This window comes from Heterodontus francisci, chromosome 44, assembly GCF_036365525.1.
Source record: "Heterodontus francisci isolate sHetFra1 chromosome 44, sHetFra1.hap1, whole genome shotgun sequence".
Taxonomy (NCBI): domain Eukaryota; kingdom Metazoa; phylum Chordata; class Chondrichthyes; order Heterodontiformes; family Heterodontidae; genus Heterodontus; species Heterodontus francisci.
The window spans coordinates 26832002-26849977 of NC_090414.1; positions in this window are offsets into that span (position 1 = coordinate 26832002).

The following is a 17976-nucleotide window of genomic DNA, read 5'->3' on the forward strand; positions in this document are numbered from 1 at the left end:
CATGATTTGTGGTGAGTGAAAAAGGCCATGTTTAGAGATTGATGCACCAGCTTAAACGAGTGATGTGCCAAGAGGATGACACACAGCACATGAAATACCCGGATTGGTCGATGGCAGCCACCAGAACCCACACTTGGAAAACATGACAAAGAAGAAAATAAAGTCAAAATTTTGAGCATTGATTTCATCTTTGGCTGAGACAACACACTCAGAATCTTACTTTGTACCTCTTTAGGTTGGCATTTTCTACAATACTCACTTCAAAATGACATTCACCCTGGGATAACAATTCCTCCTTTGTGTGTGTAACAAAATCTAACCAAATCCTTATAAGTACACCTACAATCATATTACACAGGGAACAGAGGAAATCTTTCCCTCCCTCCTGCATTTTAGATATTTGTAAACAACATTACAGGAAGAAAAAAGCTGCATTGATGCACCCCTTACACATCCTTGAGGAGACCCCCAAGTGATTCAAGCAATTGAAGTGAATGTTACCAACATCAAGAAGCTTTCGTGCCATCGAGTCCGTCCATGCTATCCCAAAAGGTATCTGCTACATCGGGCTGTCTGCAGTGTGCACATGTATCAGGGAAGTGACAACCACTCTGGCTGAAAGGGATAACACCATCCTCACTCTTCCTGTGGAAAGGGAACAGCTGGTGAGGAGGCACAACGTTCAGCCGATCGCAGGGTTCCATCAAGTGCAAGGATCAGCACGTGGAACCCATCTATATATTAGGGCTCCATATCAGATACATGGCCTTGAAGGGAAAAAGTTGCCCTCAATTAATATTCTGGCGGTAACTACCCACAGAAGCATCATTATCCATCCAGTGTCTGTTACTCAAGAAGCAGCCATAGAATCATCGAAGAATTACGGCACAGAAGGAGGCCATTCAGCCCATTGTGTCCGTGCCGGCCGAACAAACTAACCGCTATCTAATCCCACCTTCCAGCCACCTAGTCCATAGCCCTGCAGGTTACAGCACTTCAGGTACATGTCCAGGTACCTTTTAAAATAATTGAGGGTTTCTGCCTCCACCACCATTCCTGGCAGTGAATTCCAGACACCCATCATCCTCTGGGTGAAAAAGTTTTTCCTCATGTCCCCTCTAATCCTTCTACCAATCACCTTAAATCTGTGCCCCCTGGTAATTGACCTCTCCTCTGGGGGAAATAGGTCCTTCCTGTCTACTCTATCTAGGCCCCTCATAATTTTGTACACCTCAATTAAGTCACCCATCAGCCTCCTCTGCTCCAGGGAAAACAACCCTAGCCTATCCAATCTTTCCTCATCGCTGCAACTTTTTGAGCCCTGGCAACATTCTTGTAAATCTCCTCTGTACTCTCTCCAGAGCAATTATGTCCTTTCTGTAATGTGGTGACCAGAACTGTACGCAATACTCCAGCTGTGGCTTAACCAGCGTTTTATACAGTTCCAGCATTAGATCCCTGCTTTTGTATTCTATACCTCGGCCAATAAAGGAAAGCATTCCATATGCCTTCTTCACCACTCTATCTACCTGTCCTGCCACCTTCAGAGACCTGTGGACATGCACTCCAAGGTCTCTCACTTCTTCTACCCCTCTCAATATCCTCCTGTTTATTGTGTATTCCTTCACTTTATTTGCCCTCCCCAAATGCATTACCTCACACTTCTCTGGATTGAATTCCATTTGCCACTTTTCCACCCATTCAACCAAACCACTGATATCATTCTGGAGTCCATGACGCTCCTCCTCACTATTAACTACACGGCCAATTTTTGTGTCATTAGCAAATTTCCCAATCATGCCTCCCACATTTAAGTCCAAATTATTAATATATACCACAAACAGCAAGGGACCCAACACTGAGCCCTGTGGAACACCACTGGAAACCACTTTCCATTCACAAAAACATCCATCGACTACTACCCTTTGTTTCCTGTCACTGAGCCAATTTTGGATCCAACCTGCCACATTCACCGATATCCCATGGGCTTTCATTTTACTGACCAGTCTGCCATGTGGGACCTTGTCAAATGCCTTACTAAAATCCATGTAGACCACATCCACTGCACTACCCTCACCAATCCTCCTTGTTACTTTCTCAAAAGACTCAATTAAGATAGTAAGACATGACCTTCTCCTAACAAATCCATACTGCCTATCCCTGATTAATCTGTGCCTTTCTAAGTGGTGGTTTATCCTGTCACTCAGAATTGATTCTGACAATTTACCCGCCACCAAGGTTAGACTGACTGGCCTATAATTATTTGGCCTATCCCTTGCACCCTTTTTAAACAATGGTACAACATTCGCAGATCTCCAATCATCTGGTGCCTCGCCTGTATCTAGTGAGGATTTGAAGATGATCCTCAGCGCATCTGCTATTTCCTCCCTGGCTTCCTTTAACAACCTGGGATCCAATCCATCTGGCCCTGGTTTTTTATCCACTTTCAAGGATGCCAGATCTTGATACCTTCATTGTTTTTTGTCATTGGTTCTTGGGACGTGGACCTCGCTGGCAAGACCAGAATTTATTGCCCATCCCTAATTGTCCTTGGGAAGGTGGTGGTGAGCCGTCTCCTTGAACCACTGCATTCCATGTGGTGTCAGTACACCCACATTGCTCTTAGAGAAGGAAAACTGGTATGGCAACCTTTGGTGCCCATATGAATTGAAGGAGGAGAAACATGGCTGAATGGTTCTTGGGAGAATAGGGATCTCCTCTGAACTGTTCACTCCAATGAGGAAAACCTCTAAAAGCTTTGAGGAGCACCTCAGCCTGGGTATTTCAGCATCTGTTTGCTGTTCCTCAGCCACCTTCAGCTTCAAGAAAGTTGTGCCATGAAACTTCAGCACAATGAAAATGATGATGGTTGTGCATAATACATCTTAAAGGTTTGATAAGCCTCCAATGCAAAGCACGTAAAGTGAGGCACAATCTCACTTCCATCTCCTTCTGATAGTACTACGCTTCTTCTATATTTGCATCCAGGGACCAGTGAGCTGGGTGATAGCACTGACCCCTGTCCAAGCAGCTGGAAACTGTGCTTCAAATGGAAGGTGCTTTTTAGCCCCAAATAGGAATACCTTCCTTTGGCAGATCTCCTGCATCAAGGTCTCTGATTACTCAGCATCAAAAGGAACTGTGTTGCCCATGGTGGACAATTTACCCACATTTCTTTGGCCACTACCATGTATATTTTAAGAGCTGCTCCTGTGTATTGATTTGACGGTAAACCGTGCTGTGGACCATACTCTCTCGGCACACTTTCCCTTTGCGTGTGTCTTAGTCTAATGAAGGGATGGGGTCTAAATTGCAAAACTCGCACCCTATGAACAAGTGCAGGCTCACCTGCAATTTGAACTAACACAACTCCATTTTTGCTCAGATCACAAAATTGCAGCAACTTTCTTCTGGATTGTATTCAAACGTAGATTCCAGAAGCAAAAGGTAGTGTTCTGATATTGTGGGATTTCACCCAATTACCTGTGTAATGATCTGCAAATCATCATTCTTTTAATAAGTTGTGAAAAGCACTACTTAGCCACTTATTCAATAGATAATTCAGGAACTCTCAAGGAACATCCATAGTTTCAAAAGCAGGAATAGGATGTCCGGTTGTATAAGTGCAGAGCTCTTTAACTCACATTCAACAATTGCAGAATGAAGACCGGTGGAGTGTTCATTATCACCATTATTGGAGTTCTTGTTTTGACTGGTATGTGATGTTAGAGAAATTTACTGAATAATGGATCTTGGGGAGGTGACTCTTTTATGTCTCGTTAAGACAATGTTAGAACTTTAGAGCACAGAAACAGGCCCTTCGGCCCATCATGTTGGGGGCGGCACAGTGGCGCAGTGGTTAGCACCGCAGCCTCACAGCTCCAGCGACCTGGGTTCAATTCTGGGTACTGCCTGTGTGGAGTTTGCAAGTTCTCCCTGTGTCTGCGTGGGTTTTCTCCGGGTGCTCCGGTTTCCTCCCACAGCCAAAAGACTTGCAGGTTGGTAGGTAAATTGGCCATTATAAATTGCCCCTAGTATAGGTAGCTGGTAGAGAACTTTAGGGACATGTGGGGATGTGGTAGGAATATGGGATTAGTGTATTATTAGTATAAATGGGTGGTTGATGGTCGGCACAGACTCGGTGGGCCGAAGGGCCTGTTTCAGTGCTGTATCTCTAAACTAAACATGTCCAAGCCGGCCATCATGCCTATCTATTCTAATATAATAAAATAAAAGCAAAATGCTGCAGATGCTGGAAATCTGAAATAAAAACAAGAAATACTGGAAATACTCAGCAGGTCTGGCAGCATCTGTGGTGAGAGAAGCAGAGTTAACGTTTCAGGTCAGTGACCCTTCATCAGAACTATCTATTCTAATCCCATTTTCCAGCACTTGGCCCGTAGCCTTGTATGCTGTGGTGTTTCAGGTGCTCATCTAAATACGTCCTAAATATTGTGAGGGTTCCTGCCTCTACCACCTCTTCAGACAGTGTGTTCCAGATTCCAACCACCCGCTGGGCGAAAATAATTTTCCTCAAATCCCCTCTAAACCTCCTGCCCCTTACCTTAAATCTATGCCCCCTGGTTATTGACACCTCCGCTAAGGGAAAAAGTTTCTTCTTTTCTACCCTATCTATGCCCCTCATAATTTTGTATACCTCAATCAGGTCTCCCCTCAGCCTTCTCTGCTCTAAGGAAAACAACCCTAGCTTTTCCAGTCTCTCTTCATAGCTGAAATGCTCCAGCCCAGGCAACATCCTGGTGAATATCCTCTGCACCCTCTCCAGTGCAATCACATCCTTCCTATAGTGTGGTGACCAGAACTGTACACAGTACTCCAGCTGTGGCCTAACTAGCGTTTTATACAGCTCCATCATAACCTTCCTGCTCTTATATTCTACGCCTCGGCTAATAAAGGCAAGTATCCCATATGCCTTCCTAACCACCTTATCTACCTGTGCTGCTGCCTTCAGTGATCTATGGACAAGTACACCAAGGTCCCTCTGTACTTCTGAGGGTCCTACCATCCATTGTATATTCCCTTGCCTTGTTAGTCCTCCCAAAATGCATCACCTCACACTTCTCAGGATTAAATTCCATTTGCCACTGCTCCGCCCATCTTACCAGCCCATCCATATCATCCTGTAATCTAAGGCTTTTCTCCTCACTATTTACGACACCACCAATTTTCGTGTCATGTACAAACTTACTGATCATACCTCCTATATTCACGTCTAAATCATTAATGTACACTACAAACAGTAAGGGTCCCAGCACCAATCCCTGTGGTACACCACTGGTCACAGGCTTCCAATCGCAAAAACAACCCTCGACCATCACTCTCTGCCTCCTGCCACAAAGCCAATTTTGGATCCAATTTGCCAAATTGCCCTGGATCCCATGGGCTCTTACTTTCTTAACCAATCTCCCACGTGGGACCTTATCAAAAGCCTTACTGAAGTCCATGTAGCCTACATCAACTGCTTTATCCTCATCTATACACCTAGTCACATACCTGAAAAATTCAATCAAGTTTGTTAGGCATGATCTCCCCCTGACAAAGCCATGCTGACTATCCCTGATTAATCCCTGCCTCTCCAAGTGGAGATTAATCCTGTCCCTCAGAATTTTTTACAATATTTTCCCAACCACTGATGCTAGACTCACCGGCCTGTAATTACCTGGTTTACCCCTGCTACCCTTCTTGATAAGTGCTGTGTACAGTACTTTGTGGTAACAAATGGTCATTCGCAAAAGAGACATTTGAAAATTATCTTTGTATGATAATTTAAGCATCCCTAAAGTGAGAAGTGATTCTCAGAATTTTAACAAAAATGAATGGGATTGAGGAACATTAAAGGAAATTCGAGCTAATGATCAATAAAAGGTTGTTATTTGTGACAGGCCTGGTGCTAACAATGACTACCTTCCAGTTATTATTTGTTGAAGTGTTTTGTGTGATTTCAGTGAGATTCCCCACAGTTTTTAAAAGTTCCTCCCCCTACGGAATTAGCAGTAGCCCTTTTTTTTGCACCTCTTGTAACGAACTGTGTTTTTCTGTTTCAGACTCTGGAGGATCTGTCAACCTGGATGTTAGTAGCCAGATTAAATTTATTTCTGGTTGTTGAACATTTTATAGTTTTTAATACTAATTTGTTAATATTGATTTGTTAATCTATTCTCTTGAAGCCTCATTGTGAAAAGTACCCTAATCTCTCAAGCTGTCCGAGGCCATTTTGCTTTGTCTGTGGCACCAATGGTATCACTTACTCACATGCTTGTGTACTCTGCCACGATGCCAGGTAAGTGTTTCAACAATTCCTACTGTGCCAGATCATTAAATACCTCAGTAAAGATCCATATTATGAATGAAAAAGAGATTGAGAAGTAAGAATGCTGCCTTAAGAGTTGTGGAATCCCCCTTCATTATTCATCCGTTTAAATCAACAAACAAACCCAGTTGCAATATTACTAATGGTGGGGTCTTGCTTCCTGTTGATCTACTATTAGAGTCATAGAGAGATACAGCACCGAAACAGGCTCTTCGGCCCACCGGGTCCACGCCAACCATCAACCACCCATTTATACTTTTTTTTTCTTCTTTGGCCTCCTTGTCTTGGGAGACAATGGGTAAGCGCCTGGAGGTGGTCAGTGGTTTGTGGAGCAGCGCCTGGAGTGGCTATAAAGGCCAATTCTAGAGTGACAGGCTCTTCCACAGGTGCTGCAGATAAATTTGTTTGTCGGGGCTGTTACACAGTTGGCTCTCCCCTTGCATTTCTGTCTTTTTTCCTGCCAACTGCTAAGTCTCTTCGACTCGCCACACTTTAGCCCCGCCTTTATGGTTGCCCGCCAGCTCTGGCGAACACTGGCAACTGACTCCCATGACTTGTGATCAATGTCACAGGACTTCATGTCGCGTTTGCAGACGTCTTAAAAGTGGAGACATGGACGGCCGCTAGGTCTGATACCAGTGACGAGCTCACTGTACAATGTGTCCTTGGGGATCCTGCCATCTTCCATGCGGCTCACATGGCCAAGCCATCTCAAGCGCCGCTGACTCAGTAGTGTGTATAAGCTGGGGATGTTGGCCGTCTCGAGGACTTCTGTGTTGGAGATACGGTCCTGCCACCTGATGCCAAGTATTCTCCAGAGGCAGCAAAGATGGAATGAATTGAGACGTCGCTCTTGGCTGACATACGTTGTCCAGGCCTCGCTGCCATAGAGCAAGGTACTGAGGACAATCCTACATAAATCCCTACATTACATCCCCACCTTCCCTCAATTCTCCTACCACATACCTACGCTAAGGGCAATTTTTTTTACAATGGCCAATTTACCTATCAACCCACAAGTCTTTGGCATGTGGGAGGAAACCGGAGCACCCGGCGGAAACCCACACGGTCACAGGAAAAACTTGCAAACTCCGCACAGGCAGTACCCAGAACTGAACCCGGATCGCTGGAGCGGTGAGGCTGCTGTGCCGCTCATTATGCATCAAGTGGTATAATTGGAGAGTCGTAAGCTCCAGACACTCAAGGTTTGAGCATATAATTTAGGGCAGTACAATACTGAGGCCCTGCTGCATTGTCAAACTTTTGGATGAGATGTTCAACTGAGGCACAAGGACCCTGAAACCCCAAAATGATCACTGAGTTCTTTACTTGGCTTCTAAAGCAAAAGGTTCAGGTTCCTTGATAGTCTTGGGTCTTCCTTAGGAAGAAACAACTTGGAGAGACAGTGTAATCTAAATGGTACTATTTTGAGGGGCTGTATAGGAACAGGAGGAGGCCATTCAGCCCCTCGAGCCTGTTTCAATAGGATCATGGCTGACCTGCGACCTAACTCTATGTTTCCTAATTTGTTCCATATCCCTTAATGCCTTTGGTCAACAAAAATCTATCGATCCTCCTTTTAAAATGAACAATTAATCCAGCATCAATTGCCGTTTGTGGAAGACAGTTCCAAACTTCTACCACGCTTTGCATGGCCGGACCCCAGGGATCTACATCTCCGTCCCACTCAGCAGAGCTAGAATTTCCCAGCGGGTCCTCTCCTAGGGTGTCCCTGTCACCAGTACCTGCTCTACATCACTCATGTTTTGTGTTTCACCAGGTGCAGGCCCATCCAACAAGCTACTTATTCCATCTGGGGTGGGAATCTGCATTGGCGCTTGGAAGAGATGGAGAAGATCACAGTACTTCCTAGGGTAGGCTTATTCCTCCAATGGAGAAGGATCTAGAGGGAACAGGCAAGATGGAAGAGACAGGGCTGGACGATCACATAAAAAAGGCTTGAGCATGCATAATGGCTGAGGTTCTGAAGTTGCCTTAAGGTCTTGTCGTACACGTAGGGGTATGAGTGAGAATGCAGTCCCCCTGCTCAGGTTGCCAGTAGCAAACAAACGAGTCAGGAAGACCAATTTCACACGGACACAGGTAGTGTGCGTCGCACAGAGATTTCAACCCAATTCAGACGGGATCCAATTCTAGCCCACCATATCCTAATTCCACAGGTTTGACGGTGCTCAATGTCTTAATTTGAACAAAAGAGTTCACATTTTTCATTCTCTTTCAGGGATAAAGGAATAAATATCAAAATCAAACATCCAGGAAATTGCAAAAGTGGCTAAATGGAACAGAAGATATAATTTACAGTTGTGTTGATGAATCAAATTTGATTCAATACTCATTAATCATTTAGTTGAATAAAATAAATAATCAAAGCAGAATAATCATGTGTGATGGTTTCTTCATGAGCAAGTGTGAGAAAGTGCAGAAAATAGGCACTGGGCAATGCGATTTCTAGACAATAGGAACACCAGACAAAATAGCCATATAGTTTGAAAAGAAGCCATTTAGACGATGAAGCATAATGGACTCGACTCCAGGTACTTAATCACCTCAACCAAAGTTCTGCAAAAATGCTCCCTGATTTCAAACATAATAAACTCCTGAATTTTATAGGTGTTTGGTAGTACAGAACTTGGGTACTGCCAAAAAAAAAGACATTCTTCCCGAAGCTTTTCACCTTGCACTCATCAGGACAGACACAAGAATGTCAAATTTCAAAAGGAGCAACAACTTATACTGCATGAGAAAAGGGTGCTGATTGGTTGGCAAGTTGACCCTGATCGAGATATTGCCATGCAGAATGCACCAGGGACCTACTATGCTTTTGTTTAATTCAAAAAAGGTACAACGCCTGGACATGTTCCTTTTGCCTGCAGAGGACAGGTCCCTGTTTATGAATATATGTAGCTTTTAGCAAGCGTCAGTGAGCCACATTGCGAGCCCGATTGATAATCTTAAACTGGTTGGTAGTGTAATTCTTAGCGGACTTGGGATTGTTCAGTAAGTGCTGTCCAATTGTAGAATCACATTTAATGTGAGACATTGTGTTCTGAGTTTTACAAGTATGGGCTGGTTCAGTACGTTCAGTACTCTACCTGTTGCAAACACCTTGACCAGAGTTGACTTGCCAACCAATCAGCCCCTTTTCTCATGCAGTATAAATTGTTGCTCCTTTTGAAATTTGGCATTCTTGCATCTGTCCCGATGAGTGCAAGACGAAATGCTTCGACAACATGTCTCTTTTTTCAGCAAGCCTGAATATTTATCCATTCCCATATTTTCACCAGTTGGCCTCCAACTATCTACCATTCCAACAGCATAGGAACCATTACATCTCGCAAAGCATGTGGTTAACTTGGTCTGTACATAGTCCTAAAGCACCATTTTCAATACTATACTTGCCTAGATTGTTGTTGAAGTTGTGAATTTTTATATTAAGCAGTGAATCTCTGCTCCACAAGATCACTATGAAAAAAAAATGCATCCCCTAATCCACTGTATTAACATTTTTGGCTTCTTTCTATTCCAACATACAACAATCTGTAATTAATTTGTTTAAAATTTATCGTGATTTTCCACTGTCTCCAAATTGTGTCAGGATTCCTGTCTAACACCTAGTACTGGATGGGCAGAAATTTCCTCCAATGTAATATTAGGAAGACCAAAGCTATTGCCTTTGATCCCCGCTGCAAACTCTGTTCCCTAGTCACTGAATCCGTCCCGCTCCCTGGCAACTGTCTGAGGCTCAACCGGACTCTGCACAACCTTGGTGTCATATTTGACTCCAAGATAAGCTTTCAATCACAAATCTGCTGCTGAAACCCTCATCCCATGCCTTCAATGCCTCTAGACTTGACTATTCTAACATCTCTTGACCGACCTCCTATATTATACCCTCCATAAACTTGGGGTTATCCAAAACTCTGCTGCCTCGTGTCCGAACTCGCACCAAGTCCTGCTCAACCATCACCCTAGTGGAGCAACACCTCGCATTAAAAATTCTTATTCTTGTTTTCAAATCCCTCCAATGGCTTCATCCCTCCCAATCACTATAATCTACCTCAACCCTACAATGCTCCAAGATCTCTGCACTCCTCGAATTCTGGCCTCTTGAGCATCCCTGATTTTAATTTCTCCGTCATTGGCGGCCGTGCCTTCAGCTGCCAAGGTCCTAAGCTGTGGAATTCCCTCCCTCAACCCCTCCACCTCTCTAGTTCTCTTTCCTCCTTTATGATGCTTCTTAAAACTTACCTCTTTGACCAAGCTTGGTTTGTTTTATAATGCTCCTGTAAAGCACCTTGGGATGATCCACTGCTTTAAAGGTGCTATATAAATAGCAGGGGTAGGCAGTGGCGTAGTGGTAGTAATAATTATTGTTTTCAAATCCCTCCAATGGCCTCATCCCTCCCAATCACTATAATCTACCTCAACCCTACAATGCTCCAAGATCTCTGCACTCCTCGAATTCTGGCCTCTTGAGCATCCCTGATAATACTGGACTAGTAACCCAGAGACCCAGGGTATTTCTCTGGAGGCATGGGTTCAAATCCCACCACAGCAGAAGGTGGAATTTGAATTAATTAATAAATCTAGAATTAAAAAGCTAGTCTAATGATGGCCATGAAACCATTGTCGATTGTTGTAAAAACCCATCTGGTTCACTAATGTCCTTTAGGCAAGGAAATCTGCTGTCCTTACCTGGTCTGGCCTACATGTGACTCCAGACCCACAGCAATGTGCTTGACTCTTACATGCCCTATGAAATGGCCTGGCAAGCCACTCAGTTGTATCTAAACACTACAAAGCCAATAAAAAAGAATGAAACCGGACGGACCACCCGGCATCGACCTAGGCACCGGAAACGACAACGGCAAACCCAGCCTTGTCGACCTTGCAAAGTCCTCCTTACTAACATCTGGTGGCTTGTGCCAAAGTTGAGAGAGCTGTCCCACAGACTAGTCAAGCAACTGCCTGACATAGTCATACTCACGGAATCATACCTTACAGATGTCCCAGACACTGCCATCACCATCCCCGGGTATGTCCTGTCCCACCAGCAGGACAGACCCACCAGAGGTGGTGGCACAGTGGTATACAGTCGGGAGGGAGTTGCCCTGGGAATCCTCAATATCGACTCCGGACCCCATGAAGTCTCATGGCATCAGGTCAAACATGGCCAAGGTAACCTCCTACTGATTACCACCTACCGCCCCTCCCTCAGCTGATTGACTCAGTACTCCTCTATGTTGAACACCACTTGGAGGAAGCACTGAGGGTGGCAAAAGCACAGAATGTATTCTGGGTGGGGGACTTCAATGTCCATCACCAAGAGTGGCTCGGTAGCACCACTACTGACCGAGCTGGCTGAGTCCTAAAGGACATATATGCTAGACTGGGTCTACGGCAGGTGGTGGGGGAACCAACAAGAGGGGAAAACATACTTGACCTTGTCCTCACCAATCTGCCTGCCGCAGATGCTTCTGTCCATGACTGTATTAGTAGGAGTGACAACCGCACAGTTCTTGTGGAGACGAAGTCCCGCCTTCACATTGAGGATACCGTCCATTGTGTTGTGTGGCACTACCACCGTGCTGAATGGGATAGATTTCGAACAGATCTAGCAATGCAAAACTGGGCATCCATGAGGCGCTGTGGGCCATCATCAGCAGCAGAACTGTACTCAACCACAATCTGTAATCTCATGGCCCGGCATATCCCCCACTCTACCACTACCATCAAGCCAGGAGACCAACCCTGGTTCAATGAAGAGTGCAGGAGGGCATGCCAGGAGCAGCACCAGGCATACCTCAAAATGAGGTGTCAACCTGGTGAAGCTACAACACAGGACTACTTGCATGCCAAACTGTGTAAGCAGCATGTGATAGACAGAGCTAAGCGATCCCCTAACCAACGGATCAGATCTAAGCTCGGCAGTTCTGCCACATCCAGCCGTGAATAGTGGTGGACAATTAAACAACTAACTGGAGGAGGTGGCTCCACAAATATCCCCATCCTCAATGATGTGGGAGCTCTGCACATCAGTGCGAAAGATAAGGCTGAAGCATTTGCAACAATCTTCAGCCAGAAGTGCCGAGTTGATGATCCATCTTGGCCTCCTCCTGAAGTCCCCAGCATCACAGATACCAGACTTCAGCCAATTCGATTCACTCCGCGTGATATCAAGAAACGACTGAAGGCACTGGATACTGCAAAAGCTATGGGCCCTGACAATATTCCGGCAATAGTACTGAAGTGCTCCAGAACTTGCCCTGCCCCTAGCCAAGCTGTTCCAATACAGCTACAATACTGGCATCTACCCTGCAATGTGGAAAATTGCCCAGGTGTGTCCTGTACACAAAAAGCAGGACAAGTCCAACCAGCCAATTACCGCCCCATCAGCCTACTCTCAATCATCAGTAAAGTGATGGAAGGTGTCATCAACAGTGCCATCAAGCAGCACTTGCTCAGCAATAACCTGCTCAGTGACGCTCAGTTTGGGTTCTGCCAGGGCCACTCAGCTCCTGACCTCATTACAGCCTTGGTTCAAACATGGACAAAAGAGCTGAGCTCAAGAGGTGAGGTGAGAGTGACTGCCCTTGACATCAAGGCAGCATTTGACTGAGTATGGCATCAAGGAGCCCTAGCAAAACTGAGGTCAATGGGAATCAGGGGTAAAACCCACTGCTGGTTGGAGTCATACCTAGCGCAAAGCAAGATGGTTGTGGTTGTTGGAGGTCAATCATCTGAGCTCCAGGATATCACTGCAGGACTTCCTCAGGGTAGTGTCCTAGGCCCAACCATCTTCAGCTGCTTCATCAATGACCGTCCTTCAATCATAAGGTCAGAAGTGGGGATGTTCACTGATGATTGCACAATGTTCAGCACCATTCGTGACTCCTCAGATACTGAAGCAGTCCATGTAGAAATGCAGCAAGACCTGGACAATATCCAGGCTTGGGCTGATAAGTGGCAAGTAACATTCGCGCCACACAAGTGCCAGGCAATGACCATCTCCAACAAGAGAGAATCTAACCATCTCCCCATGACATTCAATGGCATTACCATCGCTGAATACCCCACTATCAACATCCTAGGGGCTACCATTGACCAGAAACTGAACTGGAGTAGCCATTTAAATACTGTGGCTACAAGAGCAGGTCAGAGGCTAGGAATCCTGAGGCGAGTAACTCACCTCCTGACTCCCCAAAGCCTGTCCACCATCTAACAAGAGACAAGTCAGGAGTGTGATGGAATACTCTCCACTTGCCTGGATGGGTGCAGCTCCAACAACACTCATGAAGCTCGACACCATCCAGGACAAAGCAGGCCACTTGATTGGCACCCCATCTACAAACATTCACTCCCTCCACCACCGACGCACAGTGGCAGCAGTGTGTACCATCTACAAGATGCACTGCAGCAATGCACCAAGGCTCCTTAGACAGCACCTTCCAAACCCATGACCTCTACTAACTAGAAGGACAAGGGCAGCAAATACATGGGAACACCACCACCTGCAAGTTCCCCTCCAAGTCACACACCATCCTGACTTGGAACTATATCGCCGTTCCTTCACTGTCGCTGGGTCAAAATCCTGGAACTCCCTTCCTAACAGCACTGCGGGTCTACCTGCCCCAAATGGACTGCAGCGGTTCAAGAAGGCAGCTCACCACCACCTTTTCAAGGGCAATTAGGGATGGGCAATAAATGCTGGCCTGGCCAGTGATGCCTCCATCCCATGAATGAATAAAAATAATACATGTTGTTGTTATAGGAAGGTTAAGCAATAAGGAGTTTATGCAGGATGGTGAAATGGTAGTTTCAAGCTTGCACTAGATATTTTGGGTTCAGCATCACTGGTCTCTCCTGTAACAGAACCCACAACCCTCACACTCAGAAGTTTATTTTGCTGCTTAATTTCTGGTTCCACAATAGTGTAACAATGAAAATCCCTTATTATCTGAGCTGGACATTATAATCTTGCATGCGATAATGTGCACACTTTTCCAATCTTTCAAAAGTAGGGTCGTGCATAAATCAACAGGCATAATCACTTACACGTCCTTAAGGAGTGCACTTACACCCCGTCTCTGTGTCCATTACCCTATCTTCTATACTCACCTAAACAATGTGATGCTGCCTTTTTTTTTTGTTACCTGGCTGTGTAAGAAGCTAAGGAATTGACTTCTGAGTCTTCTAATACAACTACCTCACCAAAGTCATCATGCAGTCTCATTTTCCATTCTTCCAACCTCTCCTGTTCATCCTCCATGATAATGTCTTAGAAAGTTAAATTGATAGGAAATGCCAAACGCGCTTCTGACATGTTCTCACTGTAGGTGGAAGACGGGCGCCTGGATTGGGGCAGTGTTAAAATCGCCTGGTGATTTCACACTTCCAGCCATTGAGAAGCAAGCTCAAGGATGTCTATGCTAAATGGGAATACATTACTCCAAAGTCATTCCCAGGTGCAGTAACCAAGCTTTCAGAAATCTTCAGGCTCAAAAATTACTCACCCACCAGTCTCAGCCAATCCTGGTAACAGCCAAGCATTGTACTTCACATTCTAACTTGTCCCCCAGTGCATTGAAATCATACAACCAGGAAAATCAGGGATGCATTATGATATCTGCCAGTTAAGTGGCTGGGGACTCGGCAGCCAGATCGTAGATAGCAGAAAATGCATGTGGAATTTCAATTTTAGGCTGGAAAACCTGTGGAAACCACAATCTGCTGGCCTTAGAAGTATTTGCCCTGATTCCAGAGTAAAGACAGTCATGCAGAATTTCAGGATCACTATTTCTTTTTCCTGATAACGTTGTGAGAGGGACTGCAGCAAGACGAGAAGTGGCAATGGGCCATGAAGTCTGAAACAAGAAAATGATGCACCAGTTTAACTTTGTGATGGAACATCATGCCAAGTACATGATGTACCTGCTCAGGCTATTGATGGTCATGCCTGTAGCACAATGTGCTAGTTTGAGCAGATCATCCAATACACCAAGGCTTAATAGAGAATCTGTCTTGCTAGCTTTGGCTGATGGTCAACAGAATTATATTTGGAAAACAACAAATATAGGAAAATGAGAAATGGCACATGAGGTTTAATGCAGACAAGTATGAAGTACTGCACATAAGAAGGAAAAATGTACTGCTGGAATGGGTTAAAATAGCTAAGGACAAATTTAAGAAAGAGAAATCTCAGAGTGATAGCAGACTCAATGCTCAATATGTCCATCCCATGCATAGCTGGAATCAACACAATGCTGAACTTAGAGTAGGATACATGTTCAAATTGTACAGTCCTCTGCTCAGACCAACCCTGAACACTGCACCCAAATCTAATCCCCTAGAAACAAGGGAGACATGTAAGTATGGATGGCAATGCTCAGAAGAGCCATTAGACTTGTGTTAAGGGTCACAGACAACATTTAATGCAGAGAGGTATGAAGTGATGCATGAGTAGAGTCAATATAAAATAAATGATACAAACCCTTTAAAATTGTAGGAACAGGAAAAACTCCAGATCACATACACAAATCTCTGAAGGCGGCAGCATAAGTCAATAAGGGTGATAAAAAGTGTGCCGATCTTTATAAATAGTGGCAGAGAGAACAAAATCAAGGAAGTTATGCTAACCCTCTATAAAACACTGGTTCGGCCTCAACTAGAGTACTACATCCAATTCTGGGCACCACATTTTAGGAAGGATGTCAAGGCTTTGGAGAGGGTGCAGAGGAGATTTACTAAAATAACACCAGGATGAAGAAAGACTACAGATGCTGGGATAGTTCTCCCAAGAACCGCAAAGGTTAGGGGGAAATTTTAAGAGGTATTCAAAATTATTAAGGGTATGGAGAAACTGTTTCCACTGGCAGGAAGGTCAATAACCAGAGGACACAAATTTAAGATAATCTGTAAAAGAATCAGGGCAGATTCAATAGGAACTTACAAAAGGGGATTGGATCAATAATTTAAAGGAAGAATTTGGAGGTTTATGGGGAAAGAACAGGGGAATGGGACTAATCCGATAGCTCTTTCAAAGAATAGGCAAAGGAATGATGGGCTGAATGGCCAGAGATACTATGGCTTTTCAGTCCAGAAAGGAAGCATCTGAAAGGTGATTTTATGAAGCTGGGCAAGGTGGAATACGGAATGAAAAAAAAAATCCACAATACTATTTTCAGTTAGAGAGTAGGACAAGGGGACAAAGGTCCAAACTAGTAAAAGGTAATTTGGAGTGGGCTTCCAGGCAGAGTGGTGTAAATGAGGACCCATAACCATTTAAGAAACAACTATATAGAGCAATGGGAGAGTTCTTGTTCTTTGGCCTTTATCTCGGGAGACAATGGACAAGCGCCTGGAGGTGGTCAGTGGTTTGTGGAGCAGCGTCTGGAGTGGCTATAAAGGCCAATTCTGGAGTGACAGGCTCTTCCACAGGTGCTGCAGAGAAATTTGTTTGTCGGGGCTGTTGCACAGTTGGCTCTCCCCTTGCGCCTCTGTCTTTTTTCCTGCCAACTGCTAAGTCTCTTCGACTCGCCACACTTTAGCCCCGTCTTTATGGCTGCCCGCCAGCATGGGAGAGTGCAGTGTTGCTAAAGATAGATGAATTAAGATGGGCCAAATGGCCTCCCCCAGTATCTTGTGAAAATAACATTCTGATGTTATATGAGACAGGCCAGTTAACATTTAAGGATTTTACTTTACGCTCACCAACTCGGTTATGTTCACTCTATATATTCTTCCCAGTTTATCGGATAATGTAAGAAATAACACCCAAATACCTGGGTTCAGCTCCACCTGAGCGCCCTCACACCGCGCTATCTGATTGGTTCAGATCCACCTGAGCGCCCTCACACCACGCTATCTGATTGGTTCAGATCCACCTGAGCGCCCTCACTCCGCGCTACCTGATTGGTTCAGCTCCACCTGAGTGTCCTCACTCCGCGCTACCTGATTGGTTTAGCCCCCCCCTTTGCCGGCCTGCCACTCTGTGCTTCGTGATTGGCCCAGCTCTTTCCTCATGCCAAAAGTCCCTCCCCCTGCGGCTGCCTGATTGGTTGGTTCAGCTCGCCCCGCGCGCCGCGCTCATTCCGCGCCGTCTGATTGGTCCAGTTCCTGCCGCGGCCCGGTCGCTCCGCCTCGTCTGATTGGTCCAGATACAACGCCTGCCGCCTGATTGGTCGAATTCTCCCGCCTGCGCACACCGGGCGGTTGAGCTGGTGCGAGGCGCGAACTCGGGTTTCGAGCGGTCGTTGGAGTGAATCTCCCTCAGGCATTTGGTCCAGCTCATAAACACACGCACACAGAGAAAAACAGCAACCATTCGTTAAATAATATCGTAGGGCGACTTTCCTCGCCGTGCCCACCCCGTAACTTGGGCGGAAAGCTGGAGTGGGTCTGGGTTGCCAACTCTGGTTGGAGGTATTCCGGGAGGTTTGATGCATTAACCCTTGTGAAAGGGTGAGGTCTGCTGTAGTCGAATATGCTTGCTGCTGTTCAAGAAGGCGGCTCACAACACCACCTTCTCTTGAGAACTGGTTAACAGACAGAAAACAAGAGAGAAGGAATAAATGGGCCATTTTCAAGGATCAGTGCTTGGGCCCCAGCTATTCACAATCTATCAA